Source organism: Podarcis filfolensis (genome assembly GCF_964270895.1).
Source record: "Podarcis filfolensis genome assembly, chromosome: 2".
In the NCBI taxonomy this organism is placed as follows: Eukaryota; Metazoa; Chordata; class Lepidosauria; order Squamata; family Lacertidae; genus Podarcis; species Podarcis filfolensis.
The window spans coordinates 66,106,441-66,124,217 of record NC_139605.1 but is presented as its reverse complement, the minus strand read 5'-3'; the positions used below and the strand labels follow the sequence as shown (position 1 = coordinate 66,124,217).

General features: G+C 44.3%; 1 protein-coding gene across 3 annotated transcripts in view; it reads right to left on the bottom strand.

Annotated features, from left to right (window-relative positions):
- Positions 1-10,804, bottom strand: part of MACROH2A1 (macroH2A.1 histone) — a 46,645-nt gene extending 35,841 nt beyond the window's left edge. The window contains exon 1 of one of the 3 annotated variants that reach the window (XM_083600035.1): positions 10,510-10,804. The gene's annotated coding sequence lies outside the window, so the exon portion shown is untranslated. Of the gene's footprint in view, positions 1-9,743; positions 10,023-10,509 lie in introns of those variants that run through there. The other 2 variants (XM_083600033.1, XM_083600034.1) reach the window with 2 other exon arrangements.
- Positions 10,805-17,777: the final 6,973 nt, after the last annotated feature.

The window sequence follows — 17,777 nt, the reverse complement described above, 5'->3', positions numbered from 1 at the left end:
AGATGTGCTGGACTAGCGGTTGTGACAGAAAGACACTTTGCACATGCTCAAAGGTACTCTCGTCCTTATTATCCTTTCATGTTCTGGTATGCAAACTACCCCCAGCATATAACACCTTGCTTGTGGGATTTGGCCTGGCTGCCAGTTTGCTACTGGGCGTTGGTGCTGGTAGGAAACCTTGAGACCAGGTTACTTCAGAGACCACATTATCCCTTATATAGTCAGTAGATTGCTGCAGTCTTTGGGACAGTTTCTCCTGCACGTTCCAAACATCTCAGAAGCCTGCTCTGCAGTAACTCAAAGCAGGGCTTTCAATGTGATGGCCCCCGTTCTGTGGAACAGCATCCCTCTTGAGATACGACAGGCACCCGCTGTCTGCATTTTCTGGAAGCAACTGAAGACATTTTGGTTCTGACAAGCTTTCCCTGGATGAATTGGGTCTTTACCGTGAGTGCCCACTTGTTAGGGTTTTAATCTTGCTTTAAGTGCATTTGTGGTTTTTTTATGTTTTCAACTGATTTTAGTTATTTTATGTGTAAATAGCCTTGAAGTGGTGGTTTAGAAGGTGATGATGATGATGATAAAAATAAAAATAAAATGCCATGTAAGGCTTAAGGTCTCAAGGTAGAGTCAAGAATGCTTGCATACAAAAGTACTGTTTTGTTTGTTTCTCTCTTTGGAAAAGGGAAAGGATTGCAATTAACTGCCTGGGATTTGAAATTGTGGAATTTATCCGCCTACCAATCACAGTCGTTTTCATTCCATTCCCCTGCAGGAGTTTCACAAACTCCAATCTGACAACTTCCTTCCACCAGCATAATTGGACTTGACACCGGGGAATGATGGCCAGCAATCGCATGCTAATTTACTACCATCCACAAACATGTTGCTGATCGTTCTGCCGAGTGTCTGTCATTCTCAAGTTGTGTTTTTGCAAGGGTATGTAGGCATTAAATTAAAATGTTAAAAAGCTCCGCAGAGAGGGGCGGTTTACAAGCTCAGAAACCGTTGCTCTTCTGGGAGCTGGTGGTTTAGAAAACTAGTCCAAATTCCTAAACCTTTGATTTCCTGTAAGAGAAGCCTGTAGTGGCTTTTTCCTTCACCCCTATGGAGATAGACAGTTTTATAAACAATGTTTTATAAGCCAAAGGAAACCCCAACGGTGTGTATTAGCCATAGGAAAACCTCCTCGTGACCCAAAGTTGGCTTGGCACAAAGGGGTGCTTTTTCACAGTATCACCCCCCCTTTCTCAAACCAATTCCCCCTTCACCTCCTTGCGATTATTAAATCATCATGTCTAGGTTCTGAATTCTTTCTGCTTGTTCGCTCCATTAGCTATTTGTCCCCACCTTGCTCCATTGCGTTCTCCCTCTCCCTCCCTACTTCCCCCTGCAACACAAACCTATCAATATATGCGCCAGGCACCTCCGATGGACTGACTTCCAAATGAAGTGAAGCAAGCCTTACTTTTGACATTTTGCAACTTTTGCTACTATGCAATTTCTGACCTGTGCTAACGTGTCATGCAGGCTTTTAAATACACTTTCAGCTATTACATAAAACCTGTCTAAATTTCAGACCAGGAATCTTTTGTCGACTAAGAATATAAATTCCAGCGTCTATTGATTCCATCCTCCCACACTCTTGTTAACCTCGATTCCTAGACTTCCCAAACAAGGAGATGAAACAAAGAGAAACGTGTATCTTGTAAAAGGCAACCCATAAGGAAGTCTACCATTTGACACATCACATCGGCCCAAGGCAACTGATAGGATGGTGGCTAAACACAGGTTTGCCTCTGTTCAAACTCCCATACCCGCAGTTTTTAGGGTTACTAATCATACACCACAGTCCTAGGCATATCTTCTTAAAAGCATGCCGCAGAGTTCAACATGGCTTACTTGCAGGTGTGTCTAGGAATGCAACCATAGCTTATTACCACATGTGTTCAAGGTACTTTTAAGGAAAACGTTGTGAAGAAAAATGAATTAAAGATATAGAAAGCTTTCCCCACTTTCCACTTTTCCATTCCTTAACTTGGAAAAACAACCCAGCAAAACACACTTTCCCTCCATATGGATCTTCGTAGGCCTATAACTAGCAAGTCTCTATTAACCATCTGGCTAATTATGGCTTCTAAGATGGCCCTTAAAAATATGTATAAACCACAAAAACCCTGGAGAGCAGAGCATTCTCAGACACTTCATGTCCAGTTAATGGAACACAAATGGCCAATTAGCTAATAATATTTTACCCTGGAATTTCAATCTGGAGTTTTCAATGTGATTAAAAAAGAAAAAAGGTCCTTTATAAATGAAAAATTAAAAAAGATCACACATTTGCCAGTCACTGGAATAAGCCACATTGTTACAAACAGTTACAAACAGAGATGTCACAAAGTGTTATCTTTTTATTACTAATATTATTGTTATAATGTTATTTGTTATTCACTCCATGATTCAAAGCATTTAAAGCATTTTACCCGGGTCTTCAGTTAAAAAGGCTACCACAGTGGCTTACGTATGATCAATTAAAAATTAATTATTATAATACAGTCCCTGTCCATAGGTGTACAGTCAAAAAGTCACAACACAAATGGAAAAAGAAGTGGGGAGGGAAGATGATGACTGGCAAACTCAGACACCCATGCTCAAAGTTACATAGTAGATGCTTATAATGAACAGATGAAACAGATCCTACATTGTTCTTACTGAACCACAGTTTAAACAAATCACAGTTCCCAGAGCTTGAATGTGACATTTATAATAGAAAGGGTGCTTTTGATCTCTGCAAGATCACAGAAGAGGAGGAGGGGAGAGAGAAAGAGACTGTTTGAGCCCAAAGTTTGTGCACACTTGTCCAGGTAATGGAAAGCCATTGTTTCCAGTTACATCTGAACAGGACTTAGTGATTTATGTGGCATGGGTTATTTATTCCAGTTGGCCCTTCTGGTAGATGTAGTCACATGTATTTTTTAAGCTGCAGGGACCTTCCTCTCACAAATAGCAGTCCTCCTCTGCTAATTTAATGAGCCAGGAAGGACGGGGTCAAAGGAGCATGTGGTCGGACATACTGCCGCCAACACCTTGTCCACATCAGTGGATTGCACGGGATGAAACTGATTCCATAGCACACCCTCAATAGTGGCACTGGGTACTTCAACCAGAGCTGCAACAAGTGCAAAACCAAGAGAGGATGCTTGGGAGTGACTGTGTCAACACCCTTCTTTCATCTCACTTTTCCATAGCCCAAGACCTGTCTTCATACCACCAAACCATGGTTCAGCATTCCATCTGAATAATGGCTATGTAACCAAAGTTCAAACCATCTAATGCCCTTCTAGCATCTGCCAGAACTGTTTATATTTCTTCCAAACAAAAAGAGGGAGGGCAGTTAGACAATTTTCTTGAGCGTTTCTACCCTTCGCAGTCTTCCACTTCTTGAAAAGCTAGCATGGTTCTTTGTCAGAGAAGCTACTGGCAGGAGCAAGGGAGAGTGAACATACCTTCTCGTTTTTCAGAGAGATGAAATAGAAATGACATACACCCAGAGAGCCTATAACTTCCATCAACAGAGTAATCCCTGATGAGAGAGCTCCTCTAACAAGGAGAGGGTGCTATGGAATTCAAAGCAACCCGGGGGAATTCCTTTTTGTGATGATAACTATCAAGGGACGATCTGACAAAACTCACGGCATTAACAGCCTGTATCATGAACCTGAAATACACTGAGTTTTCTTGTCTCTCAAATCTCTTAAGAGCACAGAAACCTGCTTCAGACCAGATCAGATCATTTGTCCATCTAGCCCTGTTGTCACTGACTCTCCAGCAGCTCTCCAGGGTCTCAGGCCAAGGTCTCACCCTTCAGTTGCTACCTGATCCCTTTGGCTACATATTTCAAGGATTGCATATGGAATCTTCTACATGCCGTGCATATGCTCTACTACCTAGCTAGGGCCCTTTTTTTTACTGGGACCATAAGGTGTGGAGGAGGTTTACTGGAACTTTCACTATTAACCTTTGGACCTCATTTGAAACAACAGAATGGATGGAAACACAAATTTCAACATCAGAGAGTGACATCAAGTTGGTCCTTAGCATACAACTAATCACAATAAATCTTCTACGCAGCGCGTATGGCTGCATCTTCCAATTGCTTCGCCTACTCTTCGTTTAATTGTGCATGACTTCCTCTTGAAGAAATAATACAGCGTGTGAGATACAGCTTCCGTGCAGCTTAACAGATCTTCTGCAAATTGGAAAGGTCCCCCCCCCATCCCCACCCCACAGAGCTACAAATAGCTCCAATTAGTGTTAAACAATAACTAGGCACCTCCGGTAAGAAAATGAACATGCTTTACGTACGGAATAAGGTATACAGGCAATTTTCATAAGCAGATTAATCAGCAATCAAATCACAGAATTACTGCCTTTCGGAGGGATTCGAATGCATCTCTGTATTTTTATTTCTCCTTCCTTTCTTTTTAAATTTGGATGAACAGCCCAGCTCTATACACAGGCAAGAACGTTTGGCACAGAGGGGGCCCCAGGACCAGCACAAAGCAACTCTTGACCTGCTCTGCCTTTTCTGCCGGCTCAGCAGCAGCCATTGGTGTAGGTATTCTGGTGCCTGCAAGTTGGCAAAGATGGAGTGAAGAGAAGGGGGCTTCCAGTGGGCCTTAGCAAAGCAAACCACGAGAGCAGCCATAGGAATGGAAGGTGGTGGAAGCTGAAAGATCAAAAGCATCCAAGCAGAGCAGCTTGGTTTTCATTGCTTCATTTAGGATTCTGCTACAGCTGTTGGAAGTCACAGCCTTCACAAAAAGAGTATCAGACTGCTATGTAGTTAAAAGGAACAGAAGCAGCAGCAATCAGACTATTGGTCCATCTACCTCAGCCCCATCCACACTGACGGGCATCTCCAAGGGTTCAGACAAGGGTCTCTCACAACCCCACCTGGAGATGCCAAGGACTGAAGCTGGTACCTTAACACATGCAAAGCAGATGCTCTACCGCTCATCTACGTCCCTTCCTCCACAAATTCCTGTAGCATGCTCAGGCTTGTTGCTACTTTCTGGATTGATTGATTGATTGATTGATTGGGGAGGAACACACTCTTACTCATCCGATCTCTGGCCACCAAACCTCACTGCTTGCGGAAGGCTGCATGTACTTCTGGGCCACTCATTTCACACTGGCTAGGCTAGCATCTGACTAACACTTGGCAAGAGGGTCAAGCAAATGCCAAACTCTAAGAGGGTCAAGGTAATGGCAGGCTATTAATAGGCAATCAGATGCCGAGTTGATTTCAGCGGAGCAATTAACATTCATCCTAATAGGTTTGAGGCAGAGGCTTGCCTGGTCCAAGGTAAGCATGCATATGGACAGTAATTGCCTTCATACACAGATGACAGATTTCGCTAGATATGTATAATGGCATCAATGGGGCATTCACACTAGATAATGATCTCCTGGGACTGGATAAATGCCAAGGTGAACTAGAGAGGCATTTGGAGTGTTTCCTTTTCCATCAGCTTCTCTTCACTGCCAGCAGACGATGTTTTATTTGCAACCGTCAGATACTATTATTTCAGCCTCACACATTAAAGCTGATTTGCCCCACTCTTCCTTCAAGCAGCCCATGGCAGGAGATATGAGATTATCCCATTTTATCTTCACAAACATGATAAGGGCAATAGCGACTGGTGTATGAGGGCAGAGCCAGGAAGCCATCCTCTCAACACCGAGGTCGCTGCAGCTGGACAGGAGTGGGGTGGGGAAGTGGCAGAAGTCAAGGCTCTGCAGACGCATTGGTGGAAGTGCTGCCAGTGCATCTATGCAGCCCTGACCTCACCACCTGTACCAACTCAGCACCAACTAGGTAAGCTGCAGCAACACTGGTGTTGGGGGGGCAGCTCTGCCTCACCACACCGGCCGCTACTACAAGGCCAGGTTCAAGGTTCTTGTCTTAATGCAAGGCCATTGTAACTTGGGTCCAGGATACATTGAAGACTGCCTGATCACTAGGGTCTTGGGGGGAGTCAGGAGTCACTGTTAGTTTTCTCTCATGGCTGAGAGACATGGCTCGTGTCCACCAGGAGCTGTGTGTTCAGTAACATGGGCCTGATTTTGTAGAACTCCATTGCAGCTGAGGTCCAGCACGATCCCTTCCTTTAGAACTTCTGACACCAACTGAAGACATTATCATCATCATTCCAGAAAGCATTTTAACTTATTTTTATCTTTGTTGTATTGCTGAGTTACTTGTATACCACTTAGAGACGGTTGTAATTAAGTACTATATAGCTTGCCGAAATAAATATAAACAATAAAAATTGCCTCTCTCTCATACTGTATTCCATAGCCCCCTATGCTCCTGTTGGCACTTACCCACCTCTCCATTCCCTGAACTTCCCAAAGGCAGGGACAGAACAGGGATAGCAACACTGGCACTGCACTGTAGTTAAATACAGCTTCGAAAAGGCCAGCCCGGGCTAACCAGGACTGCATTAGGCAAACTTTGGATACTGCTCTTTTTCTCCTTCTGCCAGTTTTGGCTTACACCACAGTGCTATTTTATGGAGGCTGCACATGAAGGATATGGGATAGTTAAGGGAACAAACCCTGGACATTCTATCTACTAAAATCAAGAAGACTTCTCCCAACTTGGCATGGAAAATGCAACATAGAAAATCATCAGTACAAAATGGCTGAGATGCAGAAGACCATTTTCTCCCTCAATAGGCAAATTTCTCCTGTTTGTGGCTACTATTTTAGCCCAAAGGGGCTGTCCAAAGGAAAAGCTCCCACATGTTCAGCAAACGTGTGAAGTGCAAGAGGGACTGCCTCACTAGCCTGACTCACAACATACCCACTGGCGGCCTCACATACAGCATCTGTTCCAAGTGCAAAGGACCCCTTTTGGGTGTATGCTGCACATGCAGGTGTCAAAGGGGCATGGGCCACTGGGTGTATCAGCATCAGGGGCAGGACTAAAAGAGGCTGCCTTTCTTCCTCTTCCTGCATTTACTTAATACTGGAGAGGTCTTCTTGTGAGCAGTCCTACAGCTGGCCTTGAATCTGCCATTTTTTGAATCTGTACTGTCAGTGCTTTGCAACAGCTCCTCATTTATTACAGAGCCAGATAAAAGTTCATTTTGGTTCAAAGTTAATATTTGCATGCTTGCTTATACATTGTGCGAAGAAGCACAATAGACAACAAGGGTGTACATTAATTTCCTGCTTCCATGGCATGTAAATTACAGCAGGAACCTTGACTTAAAATTTCTGTGCTTTTTGGCTCTGGAGCAAATTATGTTAAGTACCTTAACTCTTCTATTTGACCAAGGAGTGGAGAACCTGATCTGTATCGACCCCCTTCATATGGGAAGGCTATTCCACCTGAACATGCATAGTGTAGCTGCTCCCTCCTATCCTACCCCACTGCACCCAGTCTCTGTGCTTCCTCTGTTTGCTGTCCCAGTCTGGAGGGATATGAACTTGCCATTATAACTGTACTTTGGCTGCAAATAGCCTGAGGAAGGTAGCCTTGTGCTACACAGATCTGTATTCTAGAACCAAAGCATGTTCAGTTAAAGTCAGGCTGGGCAACCTCTGGCCTGCATGCCAAATCTGCCTCAACCAGGGCCCCAATTTGTCCCATGATGCCATTTCCATGAAACCACACCTACCAGCATCACACCTGACATGACTAAGTTCCCTGTGGGGAACTGAGGGGAATTCAACTGCACAACCCATCCCTACAGAAAGCAAGCATGAAGTCACTGATAGGCAGTGAGTGGCTTCAAGCCTGCTGATGAATGGCACTTCAAAACACCACATTGGGCTCACTGCTAATGTCACTGTGACATCATGTAATTGACAGGTGGGCATCCTGCTCAGCTATCAGATTTGGCCCCCTGAAGAGTTCTCCACTCTTCAGTTAAAGAAAAGAGTTAGGGTACCTGGACTTTCCCATTTACTCATGGACCAAATGATGGGAGTTGTAGTCCAACAATATCTAGAGGACACCCACACCTGCCCAAGTTTCTCCCCCCCCCAAAAAAGAAACTGTAATCAGAAGGAATTATGCAACTTGAAAAAAATTCCCATAATGTTGTTATTAAGGTTAGAAGCACTCGTTTTTTTTTATAGTTCCACAGAAGTCTACATCCTCTTTACTTACTATAATGGAGTGCTCCTTTTATTTCCAAGAACTCTCTTTTGTGCAACAGAATTTATTTTATGACATTGGAAGAGTTCCCAAAGTGCACACTATATTCCTATGACTCCATAAATGTTTGATATATTTTCTAATCAATAGTGCATGCATCATTTTGTGCTCAAGTTACGAACCCCTGAGCTACATTTTTCAGTGTTTAATGTCACTGGTTCAAATTATGTTCTCAGTAACACTGGTGTAAATCTGGAGTAGAATTAGCCCACATGTGTATTAAGCCAAACACAGAGTGGCATATTCAATCTTTACAGATAATATAGAAACTGAGAGCATTGCTATGTTTCCCTTTACTTCCCCTATCCAGCTAAGTTCAGAACAAGAAAACAAACTGAAATCTTAATATGTCAAAAGCAATGCAAAAGCAAATATGTCACATGTAAATTACACTGAATCCTTGAGTTGTATGTATTGTTTTACTTCAACGATGACTAGCCCCATAAACAATATATGGATACAAGACACCTGCAGCTGAATATAGTATTTGCTTAAATATATCTCCTCCTTTACACTCAGGTGTTCTTTCTCTAATTACAGATTTGCCTTTTGGTTTATTTTTTTCAGTCCCAGAGAAACAAGAGGGGGAAAGCACATGAACTGGAGCAATCCCTACACACCTGTTGCTAAGTGACAATTGCATAATCCAAGCATGAACACTTGGGTCAGATGTTGAAAATGTGAAATCATGACAGACAAAACAATTTGAATATGCTCTGAAACTCAAAGCTCTATAGACAAGGGGATAGACGGAGTCATTTCTGATACAAGCCAAGGTCATAATTTGGCCCCCACATCCACAAACGTCAAATGACAGCATATGCCACCCAGCTAGTAAAGTTTAAATATTTATTCGCATTACAGGGAAAGAAATACGGTGAGATCCACAAATTAAATGCTAGCACACAAGGAAAGTGATGCAGCTTGCAAACCTGCATCGTCATACATTTACTCAAAAGCAGTCCTCCAATAAGAGAGTATGCAAAAAGGGCCTTGCAACAGAATGAAGTCCACAGGATCAGGTCAGTTTAAGCAGTTTATCTCAAAGTGCATTGGGTTTGTTCTTTTTTTGTCATGTATTCTGCTCTTTAAAATACCTATGGGAGGGGGCTGTAGTTCAGTAGTAGAGCACCTGTTTGGCTGGCAAATGTTCCAGGGTTCAATCCCCAGCATCTCTAGGGAGATAGTGAAAAGCCTTGTACATGGAACCCTGGATAGCTGCTGTCAGTCAGTGTAGGCAACACTGATTGATCACCCATGTTTCTGGCAGCCCTCTGCTGCAGGGAGCAACCACTCCCATCCCACACTTCCAGGACCAGGTCACATTGCAGCAGGCACAACAATCACAGGCTCTGGATAAAATACCTTGCACAGTGCCCCTTCCACTATTTTCTCCCACTTTGTTCTAAGCAGCCTCTCTCTTTTTGGGTGTGCCTGCGTCTTTGGGTTTAGCCCTTCCCCATTTGCAAACAAGCAACTTCGGGACATGTCATGTGAAAGTGAAACGTACCAAATATGTCCTCTGCAGCTTCCTAGTTATTCAGCTTGCAGTCTCTGTGCATTATCTTCTCGTGCTCAATGACCCGAGGAGGAGGAGGAAGGAGAAAAATTGAGGGGAAAGAAAAGGGGGTGGGTGGGTGGCTGGGGCAGAAGTCCAGCCTCGCATGATCTAACACCCTTGTGCAAACGATCGCGTATTCTTGCAACCCGAGGGCCACAATCCACTCCCGAAACCCGGATTCCCTAGCCCAGAATGAAATCGGAGCAAGAAAGCCCCCACGACACGGCGCAGAGGAGAGTTTTATTTCCTGGTTTCCTTAAGGGCGCAGGGAAGTCTCTCCGCTCTCCTTTAACCCCCTCGGTTCCGCTCCCGATTCGGATCGAAGGAAATCCCTTTTCGCTTACGTCCCCCCAGATTGCAAAGAATCATGGAATCACAGGAACCTCGGTTAATAACAATACCAGTAACAACAATAACACCACCAGCAGTAACGCCCTCCTGGAACCTGTCAGGAGCTTCTCTGGATTGCAAGATACGCCCGCACCCAAGGCAGGTGTCTGCCCCAAAGGACCACCTCCAGCTGCTGCAAGTGTTGCAATACGACACAGAGAGAAAGGGAGACAGGGGGACGATCCGCTCGATTCCAGCCCCACCTCCCCAAAGCGAACAGGGCAAGCGGCTGGCAGGGAAATCGCATTGTGCTCAAACAACGAGCGCAGGTTTCGCGCAGGACAGGGTCCCTGGCAAAGGAAGGGGGCGTCAGTCAATCACTTACAGCGCAGCTCCCAGCAATAGCAGCGGTGGCGGCGGCAGCAGCAGCAATATGTCTCCCTGCGCCTCTCCCTCCCCACTTCGCTCAGCCGCCGTGTAAACTGGAACAAGCCGACTGTAATGTGCATGAAGTCCCACAATGCACAGCGCAGCGCTCGTCACATCCCCTCCTTTAAATCGGCGCCCAGGCCTGCCGCCTGCCACGCCGAGGGGCGCGCGGCGTGAGGGAAGGAGCGCGGCAGGAGAGCCGTCGGCGCCTCCTCCTCCTCCTCCTCCTGCGGTGCCGCCGCCGGCTGAGGAGGACACAGGCGGGGCCTTGCTCCGCAGTCGCGCCCCTGAGACCCCCGCCCCATCCTCGCAGGGAGAAGCCAATGGCGTGGAGTTGGGAGGGACACAGCGAATCCGGTCGTTGTCTTCCTCCACCGCTTCGACTCCCCGCGGTGGGCGCCCTAGGCTGCGGCGCCTCGGGAGAGCCCCAAGGCGGTCGCTGAAAAGCAGCGGATCAGGGCCGGTGTCTAGACCCGGCTTAGTCCTCCCCCTTCGGATAACGGCGTGCACGCAGCCCTCCCCTCTGTGCAGGAATAGCACCTGCGCCTCGCTCCCCGTCTGGCCGGAGAGAGGCAGCGGGGTCGCCACTCGCTGGTCCAACAAAGTGCGCAAGAAACATCACTTACTATAGTTTTCCCTGCTGGGACCCACTTGCTGGGTTAGGCCCAAGGCCCATCTAGTGCAACACCCTGTTCTCATAGTGGCTATAGAAAGCCTGCAAGCAGGATATGGGCGTAATAAGCACTTCTGACGCAAAGTACATAGCCATCGTGGCTAGCCAGCCTCTGAATTTGTCTAATCTTCTCAAGCTATCCATGTTGGTGGCCATTGCTATGTCCTGTGGTAGCAAATTTCATGTTTGTGAGAAGTTCTTTTGTCTGCCCTGGATCCTCCAACATTCAGATGACACCCCACATTCAAGTATCATGCGCATGAGAGAAAAACTTCTAATTTTATACACCTAAAATGCCATGCTTACCTTTTTTTCTAAACATAAAAGCCCCAAACCTTTGCTCACAAGACAGTTGCTCCAGCGCCTTGGTCGTTTTGGTTGCTCTTTTCTGGACCTTTCCCAGCTCTACAATATCCTTTCTGAGATGAGGCAACCAGAACTACACAGTACTCCCTATAGATCACCCTATAGATTTGTGTAACAGCATTATTCACATTTTTTTTTCCCAATCCCTGTCCTAATAATCCCTAACATGGAATCCAGCTTTTTCACAGCCGTCAGACACCAAGTCAAGACCTTTATCACTAGAACTACAAGGCTTTCTTTTCCTGGTCAGTTCCAATCCCATTAGCCAATGTGCATCACTTTGCACTTAAATAATATTTTGCCCTTTACATGCCAGTTCCCTCACTTTGCAGGGATCCTGTTGGAACTCACAACCACCAACAATCCTGGACACCCCTAACTTCAGTTTATGGCAAAGACTAGCCGCTTCTGCTTGCTCACCTGCCATCTCCCACTGGGCGTTGGTGAGAGTAGGACCCAGCTAATCCTTGGCACTGTTCATGCTTGCTTACCAGGAAGTGAGAAAACAACTGATTATGGCAAGGAACAGCCACGGCCTGCCCTCTCCCTCTATGCTGTACTGGAAAGTACCACCCCAGGCCTAATTCCAGGTAAAAAACCCCACCATCCTTCCCAGAGAGAGTGCAAAAGCTGCCACAGCTTTCCCCCTCAATTGCTCATCACCTGCGGTCTCCCAGTAGGGTAGGTAAGGGAATGGGGCATACTGCTCACTTGCCTGCAATCTCTGGCCAGCTCAGCAATTGAAAACACTGTCAGTGGATAGCAGGGCAGCTTCTTTCTGCACTATCAGAGCAGGAATAAGGACCTCCAAATGTTGGACTCATCCAAGAGCCGGTGTGGTGTAGTGGTTAGAGTGTTGGACTAGGACCAGGGAGAGCAGAGTTCAAATTCTCAGTCAGCCATGAAGCTCACAGGGTGACCTTGGGCCAGTCACCCAGTCTCAGACTAACCTACTTCACAGGGTTGTAGATGGCAATATAATTCTTCAGAAAACTGAAATGATCACAGTGGATGGTACCACTGAAAACAGAAGGAGATCATGTTCAACTTAGTAATTAACCCATCATCCTGCAGGCACAAATGCTACTAATCAAAAATAGAACACCAGAAATGCAAGCTGTTACTGAAAAATAATGGATTGACTCAGAGCTTTTTTAGAGAAATATTCTGGGGTAGGCGTGGATGGAGATGAACTTGAGGACACTTGAAAATCACGCAAAATGGCTTCTTTAATGTTCATGGTGAATAATTAAACACACATTTAACTAAGTAAATAAATCAATAAATGCAACAAACATGTATTTTCATAGTAAATTATTGTAATTTAAAGAAACTTGGCATTTAAAATTTAACAAAAAATGTCCAGAACTACATTTTTTTTAAAAAAACAGCAACAAACTCTTGTTCCACATAAATCTCTGGAACAGACTGCCATTGCCTCATGTCTCTGTTTGAAAGAAAGTAAGCAACAGCAGGCAGGGATCTTCATAGGCTGCGCCAATCCCATTCAGATCTATGCTTAGGCATGCATTAACTGTCTGTAGTGTCTTACTTATTGTTGCAAGCCAACCCAGTCTCTGAACAGTGCAAGATTCCAGGGGTTCCAGACGCTTACCCGGGGTTTGTGTTTCCTTTTGGAAATGAGACACAGCAGAGACTGTGATGGCTTATTTATATATACAGTGGTACCTTGGTTGTTGAACTCAATAAATTTGAAAATGGTTCAGAAACCAAGGCATGGCTTCCGATTGGCTGCAGGAGCTTCCTGCACTCAACTGGAAGCCGTGTTGGACGTTCAGCTTCCAAAAAACGTTCGCAAACCAGCACACTCACTTGTGGTGTTCGGTTTGCGGCATTCGGGAGCTATTTGTTCAGGAGCCAAGCTGTTCAAGAATCAAGGTACCACTGTATTTACACCCTTTGCCTATGATGGAGGGGTTTGCAGTATCAACACCCTAAAAGGGTCTTATTTCGCTCATAGCCACAGCCTTGGATTCAAGTAGAAATTGAACATCTCTTGGTCTCTCTTTGGCTTCCCAGTCTGCATTTTTGCATTCCATTCTACATCACTGTTGCAGCGCTCTCTCGGCTCAGCGCCCAGTGTGGGCAAACCAGCTGCGCTCCCCTAAATCTACCTCTGCTGATTGCCTTGCTAGTTCTTGATTTTAATTTAGTGTCGGATTTCTCTTTGGAAAGAGAAAGAAGTATGGAATTAATATAGTACAGAGCTGTGATCTTGTTTGTTACAGTGATTGCTCTCCAAATTGCATTTATTAGACACAGATTCACACTGAATGTAGTAAGAGGTTTGCTGACCCAGTGGGCATTTGAGAAGACCCTGTGCCTTAGGAACACATCTGGACTCCATCTGCTGCTCCTATACTTACCAATATATATAAAAAACATGCAGGCATACCAGCATTTCCCCATTGTAAGATTATTCTGTTGCAAAAGTTGAATCCTTGCAGTATTTTTTCCAGGCACAAATATAGTCAGTCAATGTCTGTATTGTGGTTTCCTCCCCTAGACCACTAGGCTACTATTGTTTCAATGACCTAGAGATCTTGGATTTTTTCAGCCATATATTAGACTATTGTTGACTTCCTCAGTTTGGGGGTAATGTTCCCAGTGATTTCTGAATGTCCTGGTGATGTGTATTTAGTCTGTGATCAAGTGAATCACAAACTTCAATGTAGCCGAGTTCCTTAATTGGAAAGTTTCCTTACAAAGAATGGAAAAACTGATTCTAAACAAAATACTTGATAATAAAGTTTGAGTATGTTTCTAGGATTTTTACTCTATGTCACTGGAACCTTGTAGGGATAACAAAATCCTTTATCCAAACCATCTGGCTACCCACACCTTTGGGACGGGGCCCACACTATTGCAATGTGTGAAATTATGTATATTTAATTGGGGGGAATCGCAAAACAAAACTGGAGGTTAGTGTTCTAATGCAAGTGAAGCCATATAAATGTAACCTCTTAAAGCCTATTTCACAGAACTCATTCTTTCACAGGAACTGTGTCACTGTGGCAGTTTTCAAGAGGCAAAACCTGTCAAGAGGTTCCGCTTCCCTGCTCAAAAATAGAATTCTGCTGTAGTGTTGCACCCTAATCCATCAGAGATGATCCATGCATGAAAACCAGTTTCTATACATGGATCACTGTGTGAATTGTAATCCTGTGTACAAAGGTGCTTCCCTGGAGGGGGAAATGTAGCATGATTCCTGCCACCAAGTAGCATTGCTAAACTATGACTTAACTGTTTTAGTGGGTGATTTTTAGGAGAGAGGTATCAAATTCTTTGAAAGTAACCAATTTTCAAATGGTACAGTTATTTTCTGTCCATCATGCCTCCGGGAACAATAATGGAGAAAGTACTGCATGGTTTTTTAAATTGTTAAAATCATGTTGGCTTGTAGCTTTGGTCCTTTATACTCAGCTATTGACCGTGTTGAGTGGAACTTCCTTCTTCATTCGCATCAAAATCAGAGTTCTCACTGACTCAATGAACCTGTGTTTGGATGGTACCAGTTCACATTGCATAGTTGCTCCTCCATATAGAAAAAAATCAACTTACAAAAAGAAAAGTGGATGTCAGGGAGAAAGGTTTTTAGCCTGACCCTTTCCTTAACATGCAGAATTTCTATGTGCAGGGAGTCTTCCATCAAGTTCCAGTTTGAGGTGGTACAAGTCACAGACTTTCTATCTTGTCATGGCAGAGGCAAGAGTCAGGAAATCAGATCTGAGGGTCTATGCTGGGCCTGAAAGTAAGAACCAAGGAATGTGCAAGAAAGAATCAGGAAGACCTTGTTCCTTAGGAGAGATCCCACCCCAGACAGGAATTCCTTATAGTGCAAGAAGGCCATTGGCATTATATAACAAAAAAAGCGGGTTAAGATCTTGGAGAGCTTTAAAGGTAAGGACAAGGAGCTTGTACTAGACTGGGCTCACCAACAGGTGGGAACAGAGGGTGCATACAGCTACCAAGGGCACCAGACTCTGAGCTTTCTTTTTCTTTTTTTAAAGCAAGTTTCTAGCCCTCCTAGAAAGTTGTGAAGCAAAACTTGCAAGTAACTTTCTTAGCAATTTCTCTGATATGAGCCAGCCAGGCTTTTCCTACCTTTTACCCTATGGACTCAGAGCTTTGATTGATGTAGGAGATGGCTGAAAAACAGGGACAGGGCTGTTAGCCCTGCCCACAACATCGCATGACTCCTCTAGCACCCACCTCCAACATCTGTGCATTGAGCATCACTATCTGCAGCGAGGAACAGAGGAACATCAAAAACTGTCTTATACTGAGTCTTATACTGGTCCATCAAGCTCAGTATTGTCTACACTGTCTTATCACTTTTCAGACTACTAAGGACATTCCCAGCCCTACATTAAGATGCTGGGGACCTTCTGCTCCAACACTGAGCAATAGCCCATCTCCAAAGCGCCTCCACATGCATAGCCTTCCATGAGAGCTGGAACCTCAATCATATATGGTTCCAGTTCCCATAAAGGACTACACATGCAGACTATCCAGCTCCAGATGCTTGACCTATGAATGTCATAATAAATGTGGGATGGAAGAGAGACAAGCTGTGACCCAGAACTGGTTGTCCTCACAGTTAAGTGGAAGGGCATCATATACATTTTCAAAATAAATCAAAATCTCTAAATCCTTTGACACACAAGGGAGCCTGCATTTCTTTGAGAATGAGACTTTATTGGGGTGGAAATTGTGCAGTTAAATGTTTCCACCAGGAGATGGCACTTGTGGAGACTTAAACATACAGTACATTCATCAGATAATTTTATTTTGGTCAAGCTCCCCTTATTCCAAGTCGTTTACAGTGTAATCCTCTACATGTTTAACTCAGAAGTAAACCCCACTGACTTCAATAGGACATGCTCCCAGGTAAGATAGTATAGGATTCCTGGTATGTTTCTAAAATGTGAATTAAAAATATGATGTTGCCTAGTTGAAAAGAAACAGTAGCATGCCAAACCAGATCATTTTTTGCCTTGAAATTGTGGCATCGCTTGTTATTACCCAGGGTTGCCATATAACTCAAAAAGCTTTGTAATGAGCACACGTGCAACTTCGTTACACAAGTGACATGCTTTTAACATCAGTGTAAAAATTGCAGCTTACATTCTGTGTGTGTCAACTTCAGAATTGTTTTTCCAAAACCACCATGAACTGCAGTGATGTGGACACTGTGGTGTATCAGGTTGCAAAAAGATGTTGTTTTTTTGTCACCTGTAGTTCATTTGCTTGCAGCTTCCATGAAAATACATAATTCTACCATATTGCGTTTAAATAAACCATTCCTTCATAAATGGTGTATCATCTAATCATGCTGTTGAAACAAAATCTGCAAATGGCAGTGTGGAGACGCTACCAAACTGGTATTACTGCCCCCCCACACCCCAAGGATCATCACTAAAACAATACAGCATTTAGTATGCTTTCCTTATCTAGAGAAAATACTTTTCTCTTACATGTCATAGGTCATTTCTGATTATCTTGAGTAGAATTTATTTTTAACATAATGCATTGGTAGTGGTAATTGGTTAGAGCGTGGTACTGACGATACCAAGGTGGCAGGTTCAATCCCCTTATGGGACAGCTGCATATTCCTGCATTTCAGGGGCTTGGATGATGATCCTCAGGGTCATCTTCTATGATTCTACAATCCTAAGGAAAAACAGGGCTTTCTACATATGCTGTGCTTTGGAAGTTGCTAAATTCAATGTCTTGATTTCCTGCACCACCTAGTGGATGTTAGAATGACCTGATACTTAATCAAGTCATTTCAGCAACTTGAACAGTCCTAAATGAGCCAGTATGATAATAAACAGCGGATAATAAAACATTCTACCAGTGATGCAGGCATTCCTTGGAAGAGTAATCAGGCAAAGGAAAGGAGGCCATCAATAATATACATTGGTAACAGTCAATATTGCACCAAGTACATTTTGAAGAGTCAAGACAGGTGGCTTCACAATAGGGTGGCCCGGCACAAAAGAGGACAAGGTTCTTGCACCTTTAATTATTCTGGAAGAGGGGATTTCAGTAGGTGCATCCTATAATGTCATTGTTTGGTGCAGGATGCTGCTAAATTGAAGGCAAACCTGTGGCATCCTGGACTGTGTACAAGGGAGAGAAAGCCAGGAAAAGGAAAACAA